This window comes from Oncorhynchus keta, chromosome 17, assembly GCF_023373465.1.
Source record: "Oncorhynchus keta strain PuntledgeMale-10-30-2019 chromosome 17, Oket_V2, whole genome shotgun sequence".
NCBI classification, from domain to species: Eukaryota; Metazoa; Chordata; class Actinopteri; order Salmoniformes; family Salmonidae; genus Oncorhynchus; species Oncorhynchus keta.
The window spans coordinates 55,266,393-55,278,476 of NC_068437.1; the positions used below are offsets into that span (position 1 = coordinate 55,266,393).

Below are 12,084 nucleotides of genomic sequence, written 5' to 3' on the forward strand. Positions count from 1 at the left end.
GTGTCCAATCCTAAACCCTTACCCCAGTCTGTGTCCAATCCTAAACCCTTAGCCCAGTCTGTGTCCAATCCTAAACCTTTAGCCCCGTCTGTGTCCCAATCCTAAACCCTTAGCCCAGTCTGTGTCCAATCCTAAACCCTTAGCCCAGTCTGTCTCCAATCCTAAACCCTTAGCCCAGTCTGTGTCCAATCCTAAACCCTTAGCCCAGTCTGTGTCCAATCCTAAACCCTTAGTCCAGTCTGTGTCCCAATCCTAAACCCTTAGCCCAGTGTGTGTCCAATCCTAAACCCTTAGCCCAGTCTGTCTCCAATCCTAAACCCTTAGCCCAGTCTGTCTCCAATCCTAAACCCTTAGCCCAGTGTGTGTCCAATCCTAAACCTTTAGCCCAGTCTGTGTCCAATCCTAAACCCTTAGCCCAGTCTGTGTCCAATCCTAAACCCTTAGTCCAGTCTGTGTCCCAATCCTAAACCCTTAGCCCAGTCTGTGTCCAATCCTAAACCCTTAGTCCAGTCTGTGTCCCAATCCTAAACCCTTAGCCCAGTCTGTGTCCAATCCTAAACCCTTAGCCCAGTGTGTGCAGTTAATGTGATTTTATCTTACTGGCCCCATTCCCACGAACCCCACCCCAAGGGAAAAGGGCTATTATCTCAGAGCAGAGGGATGTAGGCACTGAAACTAAAACGTGACCCTCACTGGAAAGCATGTGGTACGCTGTGGTACACTCAACCACTAGATATCCATCTGGTCACTCAACCACTAGATATCCATCTGGTACACTCAACCACTAGATATCCATCTGGTCACTCAACCACTAGATATCCATCTGGTCACTCAACCACTAGATATCCATCTGGTCACTCAACCACTAGATATCCATCTGGTCACTCAACCACTAGATATCCATCTGGTCACTCAACCACTAGATATCCATCTGGTCACTCAACCACTAGATATCCATCTGGTCACTCAACCACTAGATATCCATCTGGTCACTCAACCACTAGATATCCATCTGGTCACTCAACTACTAGATATCCATCTGGTCACCAACCACTAGATATCCATCTGGTACACTCAGCCACTAGAAACTAGATATCCATCTGGTCACTCAACCACTAGAAACTAGATATCCATCTGGTCACTCAACCACTAGAAACTAGAACTCCATTTGGTCGGACAACACGCACACTCACCAGGATTTCATAGCATCACTTCAAAATTCGATAAACGTATATTTTGACGTGTTCATTCCCCATGGTTACAGGGTTAAAACGGAAACAACTCAAAAGGATTAAGTTTAGGTATTCATTCCGATGGTGAGGGATAGGTCAGGGCTATGATTTGGGGAAGGCTTAAAACAAAATCATTTAAATCAGTGTACTCTTTTCCATCAAGTATCATCAAGTATTCTACCGGCTTGCTAGAGAATTGCTAAACTGCTGCGCGTTTGTACCCGTGCTGGGCAATAGTTCTTACTGTTTTCGGTGAGCGCCCAGGAAGACATACATATAAATCATATATCCTTATGCCTAGTCACATTATACATACCAATGAATTCAGGAAGTATTCAGGGCCCTTGACTTTTTCCACATTTTATTACATTACTGCCTCATTCTAAAATGGATTAAATCGCCCCCCCATCAATCTACACATAATGATAATGACAAAACAAAAACAGGTTTTTAGAAATGTTTGCAAATGTATATATATATATATATATATATATATATATATATATATACAAATATATATGTATAAAGAATATATATACAGTGCCTTGCGAAAGTATTCGGCCCCCTTGAACTTTGCGACCTTTTGCCACATTTCAGGCTTCAAACATAAAGATAGAAAACTGTATTTTTTTTGTGAAGAATCAACAACAAGTGGGACACAATCATGAAGTGGAACGACATTTATTGGATATTTCAAACTTTTTAAACAAATCAAAAGCTGAAAAATTGGGCGTGCAAAATTATTCAGCCCCCTTAAGTTAATACTTTGTAGCGCCACCTTTTGCTGCGATTACAGCTGTAAGTCGCTTGGGGTATGTCTCTATCAGTTTTGCACATCGAGAGACTGAAATTTTTTCCCATTCCTCCTTGCAAAACAGCTCGAGCTCAGTGAGGTTGGATGGAGAGCATTTGTGAACAGCAGTTTTCAGTTCTTTCCACAGATTCTCGATTGGATTCAGGTCTGGACTTTGACTTGGCCATTCTAACACCTGGATATGTTTATTTTTGAACCATTCCATTGTAGATTTTGCTTTATGTTTTGGATCATTGTCTTGTTGGAAGACAAATCTCCGTCCCAGTCTCAGGTCTTTTGCAGACTCCATCAGGTTTTCTTCCAGAATGGTCCTGTATTTGGCTCCATCCATCTTCCCATCAATTTTAACCATCTTCCCTGTCCCTGCTGAAGAAAAGCAGGCCCAAACCATGATGCTGCCACCACCATGTTTGACAGTGGGGATGGTGTGTTCAGGGTGATGAGCTGTGTTGCTTTTACGCCAAACATAACGTTTTGCATTGTTGCCAAAACGTTCAATTTTGGTTTCATCTGACTTGAGCACCTTCCACATATTTGGTGTTTCTCCCAGGTGGCTTGTGGCAAACTTTAAACGACACTTTTTATGGATATCTTTAAGAAATGGCTTTGTTCTTGCCACTCTTCCATAAAGGCCAGATTTGTGCAATATACGACTGATGTTGTCCTATGGACAGAGTCTCCCACCTCAGCTGTAGATCTCTGCAGTTCATCCAGAGTGATCATGGGCCTCTTGGCTGCATCTCTGATCAGTCTTCTCCTTGTATGAGCTGAAAGTTTAGAGGGACGGCCAGGTCTTGGTAGATTTGCAGTGGTCTGGTACTCCTTCCATTTCAATATTATCGCTTGCACAGTGCTCCTTGGGATGTTTAAAGCTTGGGAAATATTTTTGTATCCAAATCCGGCTTTAAACTTCTTCACAACAGTATCTCGGACCTGCCTGGTGTGTTCCTTGTTCTTCATGATGCTCTCTGCGCTTTTAACGGACCTCTGAGACTATCACAGTGCAGGTGCATTTATACGGAGACTTGATTGCACACAGGTGGATTGTATTTATCATCATTAGTCATTTAGGTCAACATTGGATCATTCAGAGATCCTCACTGAACTTCTGGAGAGAGTTTGCTGCACTGAAAGTAAAGGGGCTGAATAATTTTGCACGCCCAATTTTTCAGTTTTTGATTTGTTAAAAAAGTTTGAAATATCCAATAAATGTCGTTCCACTTCATGATTGTGTCCCACTTGTTGTTGATTCTTCACAAAAAAAATACAGTTATGTTTGAAGCCTGAAATGTGGCAAAAGGTCGCAAAGTTCAAGGGGGCCGAATACTTTCGCAAGGCACTGTATATATTTACATAAGTATTCAGACCATTTGCTATGAGACTCGAAATTGAGCTCAGGTGCATCCTGTTTCCATTGATCATCCTTGAGATGTTTCTTCAACTTGATTGGAGTCCACCTGTGGTCAATTAAATTGATTGGACATGATTTGGAAAGGCACACACACCTGTCTATATAAGGTCCCACAGTTGACAGTGCATGTCAGAGCAAAAATACAAGCCATGAGGTCGAAGGAATTTTCCGTAGAGCTCCAAGACAGGATTGTGTCGAGGCACAGATCTGGGGAAGGGTACCAAAACATTTCTGCATCATTGAAGGTCCCCAAGAACACAGTGGCATCATTATTAAATGGATGAAGTTTGGAACCACCATGACTCTTCCTAGAGCTGGCCGCTCGGCCAAACAGAGCAATCAGGGAGAAAGTGACAGAGGAGGAGCTCTGACAGAGCTCCAGAGTTCCTCTGTGGGGATGGGAGAACCTTCCAGAAGGACAACCATTTCTGCAGCACTCTACCAAGGAGGCCTTTATGGTAGAGTGACCAGACAGAAGCCACTCCTTAGTAAAAGGCACATGACAGTCCGCTTGGAGTCAAAAGGCACCTAAAGGACTCTCAGACCATGAGAAACAAGGTTCTCTGGTCTGATGAAACCAAGATTGAACTCTTTGGCCCATCTGGAGGAAACCTGGCACCATCCCTACAGTGAAGCATGGTGGTGACAGCATCATGCTGTGGGGATGTTTTTCAGAATCAAGGGAAAGATGAACGGCGCAAAGTACAGGGAGATCCTTGATGACAACCTGCTCCAGAGTGATCAGGACCTCAGACTGGGGCGAAGGTTCACCTTCCAACAGGTCAACGAGCCTAAGCACACAGCCAAGACAATCCAGGAATGGCTTTGGGACAAGTCTCTGAATGTCCTTAAGAGGCCCAGCCAGAGCCCGGACTTGAACCCGATCGAACATCTTTGGAGAGACCTGAAAATAGCTGTGCAGCTACGCTCCTCGTCCAACCTGACAGCGCTTGAGAGGATCTGCAGAGAAGAATGGGAGAAACTCCCCAAATACGGGTGTGCCAAGTTTGTAGCTTCATACCCAAGAAGACTCGAGGCTGTAATCGCTGACAAAGGTGCTTCAACAGTACAGAGTAAAGTGTCTGAATACTTCTTTCTGTTTTTAATTTGTAATAAATGTGAAAAAAATGTATAAAAATCTGTTTTTGCCTTGTCATTTTGGGCTATTGTGATGTCATTTTGGGGTATTGTGATGTCATTTTGGGGTATTGTGATGTCATTTTGGGGTATTGTGGTGTAATTTTGGAGTATTGTGATGTCATTTTGCGTTATTGTGATGTCATTATGGGGTATTGTGATGTCATTATGGGGTATTGTGTGTAGACTGATGAGGGGAAAAACAATGTAATCTATTTTAGAATAAGGCTGTAATGTAACAAAATGTGGAAGAAGTCAAAGGGTCTGAATACTTTCTGAATTCCCTGTAAACCAACGTTCTCAGACCACAGGGGGAAGTGACAGGCTCTCTTGATAGGTTAGTTATCAGACCATCTCAAGGAGTCACATCCTGTGTTTGAGAATAGCATCTTACATCACACCTACTAACCCTGTTCATAGACAGTGTCACTTCCCTAGAGTGACACACACACACACACACACACACACACACACACACACACACACACACACACACACACACACACACACACACACACACACACACACACACACACACACACACACACACACACACACACACACACACACACACACACACACACACAGATGTTGTCAGGTCTGTTTCGTGTGAGGAGGTAACAGAGATGCCCACCACCTTTCCTACACTAGTTGTTTGTTTCTTAACACCACAGACAACAAGTCAGTAGGAAGTCCCACTGTTGTCTCACCCTTAGCCAACAGAGAGGAAGGCCAGCCAGGGAATCATGGATAGGAAAGCTACCTACTATAAATCTGCCTGATTCATTGTAAATGTGTTCAATGTGTTCAGCCTCAGCTGGGAGCTGCAGTATCTCTTAGAGGAGTCCTCAGTGATGCTTCTTTTCATTTGAGAAACTTTTTGTCTCTTTCTTTTTGAACTGCTTTGGAGGTGTGCTTGTCTTGGAGAAAGAGTTCTATGCAGCAGGAGGTTAGAGTGCATCTAACCAAATCCACCGAACCCTCTGAGTCAGATCTCACTGGTCTCTCCAAATCCACCTAACCCTCTGAGTCAGATCTCACTGGTCTCTCCAAATCCACCTAACCCTCTGAGTCAGATCTCACTGGTCTCTCCAAATCCACCTAACCCTCTGAGTCAGATCTCACTGGTCTCTCCAAATCCACCTAACCCTCTGAGCCAGATCTCACTGGTCTCTCCAAATCCACCTAACCCTCTGAGCCAGATCTCACTGGTCTCTCCAAATCCACCTAACCCTCTGAGCCAGATCTCACTGGTCTCTCCAAATCCACCTAACCCTCTGAGCCAGATCTCACTGGTCTCTCCAAATCCACCTAACCCTCTGAGCCAGATCTCACTGGTCTCTCCAAATCCACCTAACCCTCTGAGCCAGATCTCACTGGTCTCTCCAAATCCACCTATCCCTCTGAGCCAGATCTCACTGGTCTCTCCAAATCCACCTAACCCTCTGAGCCAGATCTCACTGGTCTCTCCAAATCCACCTAACCCTCTGAGCCAGATCTCACTGGTCTCTCCAAATCCACCTAACCCTCTGAGCCAGATCTCACTGGTCTCTCCAAATCCACCTAACCCTCTGAGCCAGATCTCACTGGTCTCTCCAAATCCACCTAACCCTCTGAGCCAGATCTCACTGGTCTCTCCAAATCCACCTAACCCTCTGAGACAGATCTCACTGGTCTCTCCAAATCCACCTATCCCTCTGAGCCAGATCTCACTGGTCTCTCCAAATCCACCTAACCCTCTGAGCCAGATCTCACTGGTCTCTCCAAATCCACCTAACCCTCTGAGCCAGATCTCACTGGTCTCTCCAAATCCACCTAACCCTCTGAGCCAGATCTCACTGGTCTCTCCAAATCCACCTAACCCTCTGAGCCAGATCTCACTGGTCTCTCCAAATCCACCTAACCCTCTGAGCCAGATCTCACTGGTCTCTCCAAATCCACCTAACCCTCTGAGACAGGAGTCTATATTTAGGCTGGAACGTCCATAGGGGCCTAAGTAATGAGATGCGACAGAGAAGAGTTTGACAAGTAACAACAAGAACTGTGTTTTCCCAGATCGCTCAGTGACTCACACACACACACACACACACACACACACACACACACACACACACACACACACACACACACACACACACACACACACACACACACACACACACACACACACACACACACACACACACACACACACACACACACACACACAAAAACTGGACCTGCTTCCCAGACCTCTCAGACTGGGTCCTCTATCTTTTCTGGTCATGTATCTAGTTGCAAGTCTCCCTCCAAAAAGAGGTTACTCATCTCAAGGGACTTTCCTGGCCAAAATAAAGAAGGCTAAATGATTTATTTCACAAAGAGAGAGAGAGATTCTAAGAGAGAGAGAGAGATTCTAAGAGAGAGAGAGAGAGATTCTAAGAGAGAGAGATTCTAAGAGAGAGAGAGAGAGATTCTAAGAGAGAGAGAGAGATTCTAAGAGAGAGAGAGAGAGATTCTAAGAGAGAGAGAGAGAGATTCTAAGAGAGAGAGAGAGATTCTAAGAGAGAGAGAGAGATTCTAAGAGAGAGAGAGATTCTAAGAGAGAGAGAGAGAGATTCTAAGAGAGAGAGAGAGATTCTAAGAGAGAGATTCTAAGAGAGAGAGATATTCTAAGAGAGAGAGAGAGAGATTCTAAGAGAGAGAGGGAGAGATTCTAAGAGAGAGAGAGAGATTCTAAGAGAGAGAGAGATTCTAAGAGAGAGAGAGAGATTCTAAGAGAGAGGGAGAGAGATTCTAAGAGAGAGAGAGAGATTCTAAGAGAGAGAGAGAGATTCTAAGAGAGAGAGAGAGATTCTAAGAGAGAGAGAGATTCTAAGAGAGAGAGAGAGAGATTCTAAGAGAGAGAGAGAGAGAGATTCTAAGAGAGAGAGAGAGAGATTCTAAGAGAGAGAGAGAGATTCTAAGAGAGAGGGAGAGATTCTAAGAGAGAGAGAGAGATTCTAAGAGAGAGAGAGAGAGATTCTAAGAGAGAGAGAGAGATTCTAATGAGAGAGAGAGAGATTCTAAGAGAGAGAGAGAGATTCTAAGAGAGAGAGAGAGAGATTCTAAGAGAGAGAGAGAGATTCTAAGAGAGAGAGAGAGATTCTAAGAGAGAGAGAGAGAGATTCTAAGAGAGAGAGAGAGAGATTCTAAGAGAGAGAGAGAGAGATTCTGGAATGACTGCCACTGCATCACATCCAAGGCCACTGACTGTTGATTGGAGACTGCTGTTTAGGCTATCTTTTAGCTGGGCTGGCGTCCACAACTGCTGATCTGGGATGAGTTCCCCTCTGTTCATAGGTTCTTATTCAGTATGATCTTAAACTGATCCTAGATCAGCCCTCGTACTCTGAGACATTTTTGTAAATATGGGTCTGACTGGATGTTCCAACCAAGGTCAGTGTCGAGCTTATCGTTGGCCAGGAAGGGACATAACACAGAGCACAGCCCGTCCTTTTCATCATCCTCTTCATCATCCGAGAACGGCAGCTCAGACCCACTGTTATTTATTAACCAGCTGTTCCTACAGATTACATCCTGTATGCTTCCCCTGCTTCCTGGGACCGACCTTGAAGATAGCCCTTCCTTCTCCTCCTCCATGGGACGGGCTCCTATTCTGTCTACCCTCCTCCTCCTATCCATTTATTTTTTATTTTACCTTTATTTAACTAGGCAAGTCAGTTAAGAACAAATTCTTATTTTCAATGACGGCCTAGGAACAGTGGGTTAACTGCCTGTTCAGGGGCAGAACGACAGATTTGTACCTTGTCAGCTCAGGGGTTTGAACTTGCAACCTTCCGGTCACTAGTCCAAAGCTCTAACCACTAGGCTACCCTGCTCTACCCTGCTCGAACCACTAGGCTACCCTGCCGATTTCTCCTCCTCCTCCTCCTCCTATCCATATCCCCTTTCTCCTCCTCCTATCCAATCCCCTTTCTCCTCCTCCTATCCAATCCCCTTTCTCCTCCTCCTATCCATATCCCCTTTCTCCTCCTATCCAATCCCCTTTCTCCTCCTCCTATCCATATCCCCTTTCTCCTCCTATCCATATCCCCTTTCTCCTCCTCCTATCCAATCCCCTTTCTCCTCCTCCTATCCAATCCCCTTTCTCCTCCTCCTATCCATATCCCCTTTCTCCTCCTATCCAATCCCCTTTCTCCTCCTCCTATCCATTTACATTACATTTACATTTAAGTCATTTAGCAGACGCTCTTATCCAGAGCGACTTACAAATTGGTGCATACACCTTATGACAACCAGTGGAACAGCCACTTGCATCTAAATCTTGTTGGGGGGGAGAAGGGGGGTGAGAAGGATTACTTACCCTTACTTACCCTATCCTAGGTATTCCTTGAAGAGGTGGGGTTTCAGGTGTCTCCGGAAGGTGGTGATTGACTCCGCTGTCCTGGCGTCGTGAGGGAGTTTGTTCCACCATTGGGGGGCCAGAGCAGCGAACAGTTTTGACTGGGCTGAGCGGGAACTGTACTTCCTCAGTGGTAGGGAGGCGAGCAGGCCAGAGGTGGATGAACGCAGTGCCCTTGTTTGGGTGTAGGGCCTGATCAGAGCCTGGAGGTACTGAGGTGCCGTTCCCCTCACAGCTCCGTAGGCGAGCACCATGGTCTTGTAGCGGATACGAGCTTCAACTGGAAGCCAGTGGAGAGAGCGGAGGAGCGGGGTGACGTGAGAGAACTTGGGAAGGTTGAACACCAGACGGGCTGCGGCGTTCTGGATGAGTTGTAGGGGTTTAATGGCACAGGCAGGGAGCCCAGCCAACAGCGAGTTGCAGTAATCAAGACGGGAGATGACAAGTGCCTGGATTAGGACCTGCGCCGCTTCCTGTGTGAGGCAGGGTCGTACTCTGCGGATGTTGTAGAGCATGAACCTACAGGAACGGGACACCGCCTTGATGTTAGTTGAGAACGTCAGGGTGTTGTCCAGGATCACGCCAAGGTTCTTAGCGCTCTGGGAGGAGGACACAATGGAGTTGTCAACCGTGATGGCGAGATCATGGAACGGGCAGTCCTTCCCCGGGAGGAAGAGGAGCTCCGTCTTGCTGAGGTTCAGCTTGAGGTGGTGATCCGTCATCCACACTGATATGTCTGCCAGACATGCAGAGATGCGATTCGCCACCTGGTCATCAGAAGGGGGAAAGGAGAAGATTAATTGTGTGTCGTCTGCATAGCAATGATAGGAGAGACCATGTGAGGTTATGACAGAGCCAAGTGACTTGGTGTATAGCGAGAATAAGAGAGGGCCTAGAACAGAGCCCTGGGGGACACCAGTGGTGAGAGCGCGTGGTGAGGAGACAGATTCTCGCCACGCCACCTGGTAGGAGCGACCTGTCAGGTAGGACGCAACCAAGCGTGGGCCGCGCCGGAGATGCCCAACTCGGAGAGGGTGGAGAGGAGGATCTGATGGTTCACAGTATCGAAGGCAGCCGATAGGTCTAGAAGGATGAGAGCAGAGGAGAGAGAGTTAGCTTTAGCAGTGCGGAGCGCCTCCGTGATACAGAGAAGAGCAGTCTCAGTTGAATGACTAGTCTTGAAACCTGACTGATTTGGATCAAGAAGGTCATTCTGAGAGAGATAGCGGTAGAGCTGGCCAAGGACGGCACGCTCAAGAGTTTTGGAGAGAAAAGAGAGAAGGGATACTGGTCTGTAGTTGTTGACATCGGAGGGATCGAGTGTAGGTTTTTTCAGAAGGGGTGCAACTCTCGCTCTCTTGAAGACGGGAGGGACGTGGCCAGCGGTCAGGGATGAGTTGATGAGCGAGGTGAGGTAAGGGAGAAGGTCTCCGGAAATGGTCTGGAGAAGAGAGGAGGGGATAGGGTCAAGCGGGCAGGTAGTTGGGCGGCCGGCCGTCACAAGACGCGAGATTTCATCTGGAGAGAGAGGGGAGAAAGAGGTCAGAGCATAGGGTAGGGGAGTGTGAGCAGAACCAGCGGTGTCGTTTGACTTAGCAAACGAGGATCGGATGTCATCGACCTTCTTTTCAAAATGGTTGACGAAGTCATCTGCAGAGAGGGAGGAGGGAGGGGGGAGGATTCAGGAGGGAGGAGAAGGTGGCAAAGAGCTTCCTAGGGTTAGAGGCGGATGCTTGGAATTTAGAATGGTAGAAAGTGGCTTTAGCAGCAGAGACAGAGGAGGAAAATGTAGAGAGGAGGGAGTGAAAGGATGCCAGGTCCGCAGGGAGGCGAGTTTTCCTCCATTTCCGCTCGGCTGCCCGGAGCCCTGTTCTGTGAGCTCGCAATGAGTCGTCGAGCCACGGAGCGGGAGGGGAGGACCGAGCCGGCCTGGAGGATAGGGGACATAGGGAGTCAAAGGATGCAGTAAGGGAGGAGAGGAGGGTTGAGGAGGCAGAATCAGGAGATAGGTTGGAGAAAGTTTGAGCAGAGGGAAGAGAAGATAGGATGGAAGAGGAGAGAGTAGCGGGGGAGAGAGAGCGAAGGTTGGGACGGCGCGATACCATCCGAGTAGGGGCAGTGTGGGAAGTGTTGGATGAGAGCGAGAGGGAAAAGGATACAAGGTAGTGGTCGGAGACTTGGAGGGGAGTTGCAATGAGGTTAGTGGAAGAACAGCATCTAGTAAAGATGAGGTCAAGCGTATTGCCTGCCTTGTGAGTAGGGGGGAAGGTGAGAGGGTGAGGTCAAAAGAGGAGAGGAGTGGAAAGAAGGAGGCAGAGAGGAATGAGTCAAAGGTAGACGTGGGGAGGTTAAAGTCGCCCAGAACTGTGAGAGGTGAGCCGTCCTCAGGAAAGGAGCTTATCAAGGCATCAAGCTCATTGATGAACTCTCCGAGGGAACCTGGAGGGCGATAAATGATAAGGATGTTAAGCTTGAAAGGGCTGGTAACTGTGACAGCATGGAATTCAAAGGAGGCAATAGACAGATGGGTAAGGGGAGAAAGAGAGAAAGACCACTTGGGAGAGATGAGGATCCCGGTGCCACCACCCCGCTGACCAGAAGCTCTCGGGGTGTGCGAGAACACGTGGGCGGACGAGGAGAGAGCAGTAGGAGTAGCAGTGTTATCTGTGGTGATCCATGTTTCCGTCAGTGCCAAGAAGTCAAGGGACTGGAGGGAGGCATAGGCTGAGATGAACTCTGCCTTGTTGGCCGCAGATTGGCAGTTCCAGAGGCTACCAGAGACCTGGAACTCCACGTGGGTCGTACGCGCTGGGACCACCAGGTTAGGGTGGTCGCGGCCACGCGGTGTGGAGCGTTTGTATGATCTGTGCAGAGAGGAGAGAACAGGGATAGACAGACACATAGTTGACAGGCTACAGAAAAGGCTACGCTAATGCAAGGAAATTGAATGACAAGCGGACTACACGTCTCGAATGTTCAGAAAGTTAAGCTTACGTAGCAAGAATCTTATTGACTAAAATGATTAAAATGATACAGTACTGCTAAAGTAGGCTAGCTGGCAGTAGCTGCGTTGTTGACACTACACTAATCAAGTCGTTCCGTTGAG

General features: G+C 47.2%; 1 protein-coding gene and 1 long non-coding RNA gene across 2 annotated transcripts in view; one reads left to right on the plus strand and one right to left on the minus strand.

Annotated features, from left to right (window-relative positions):
- The window catches only part of LOC127908379 (CD82 antigen-like), an 84,044-nt gene that overhangs the window by 17,440 nt on the left and 54,520 nt on the right, over positions 1–12,084 (plus strand). The gene's annotated exons all lie outside the window — the stretch shown is intronic.
- On the minus strand, positions 5,458–6,563 carry LOC127908388 (uncharacterized). The gene is made up of 3 exons (XR_008067076.1): positions 6,326–6,563; positions 6,032–6,241; positions 5,458–5,989 (listed from the first exon to the last, which is right to left on the minus strand). It is a non-coding gene; the product is annotated as an uncharacterized LOC127908388 (long non-coding RNA).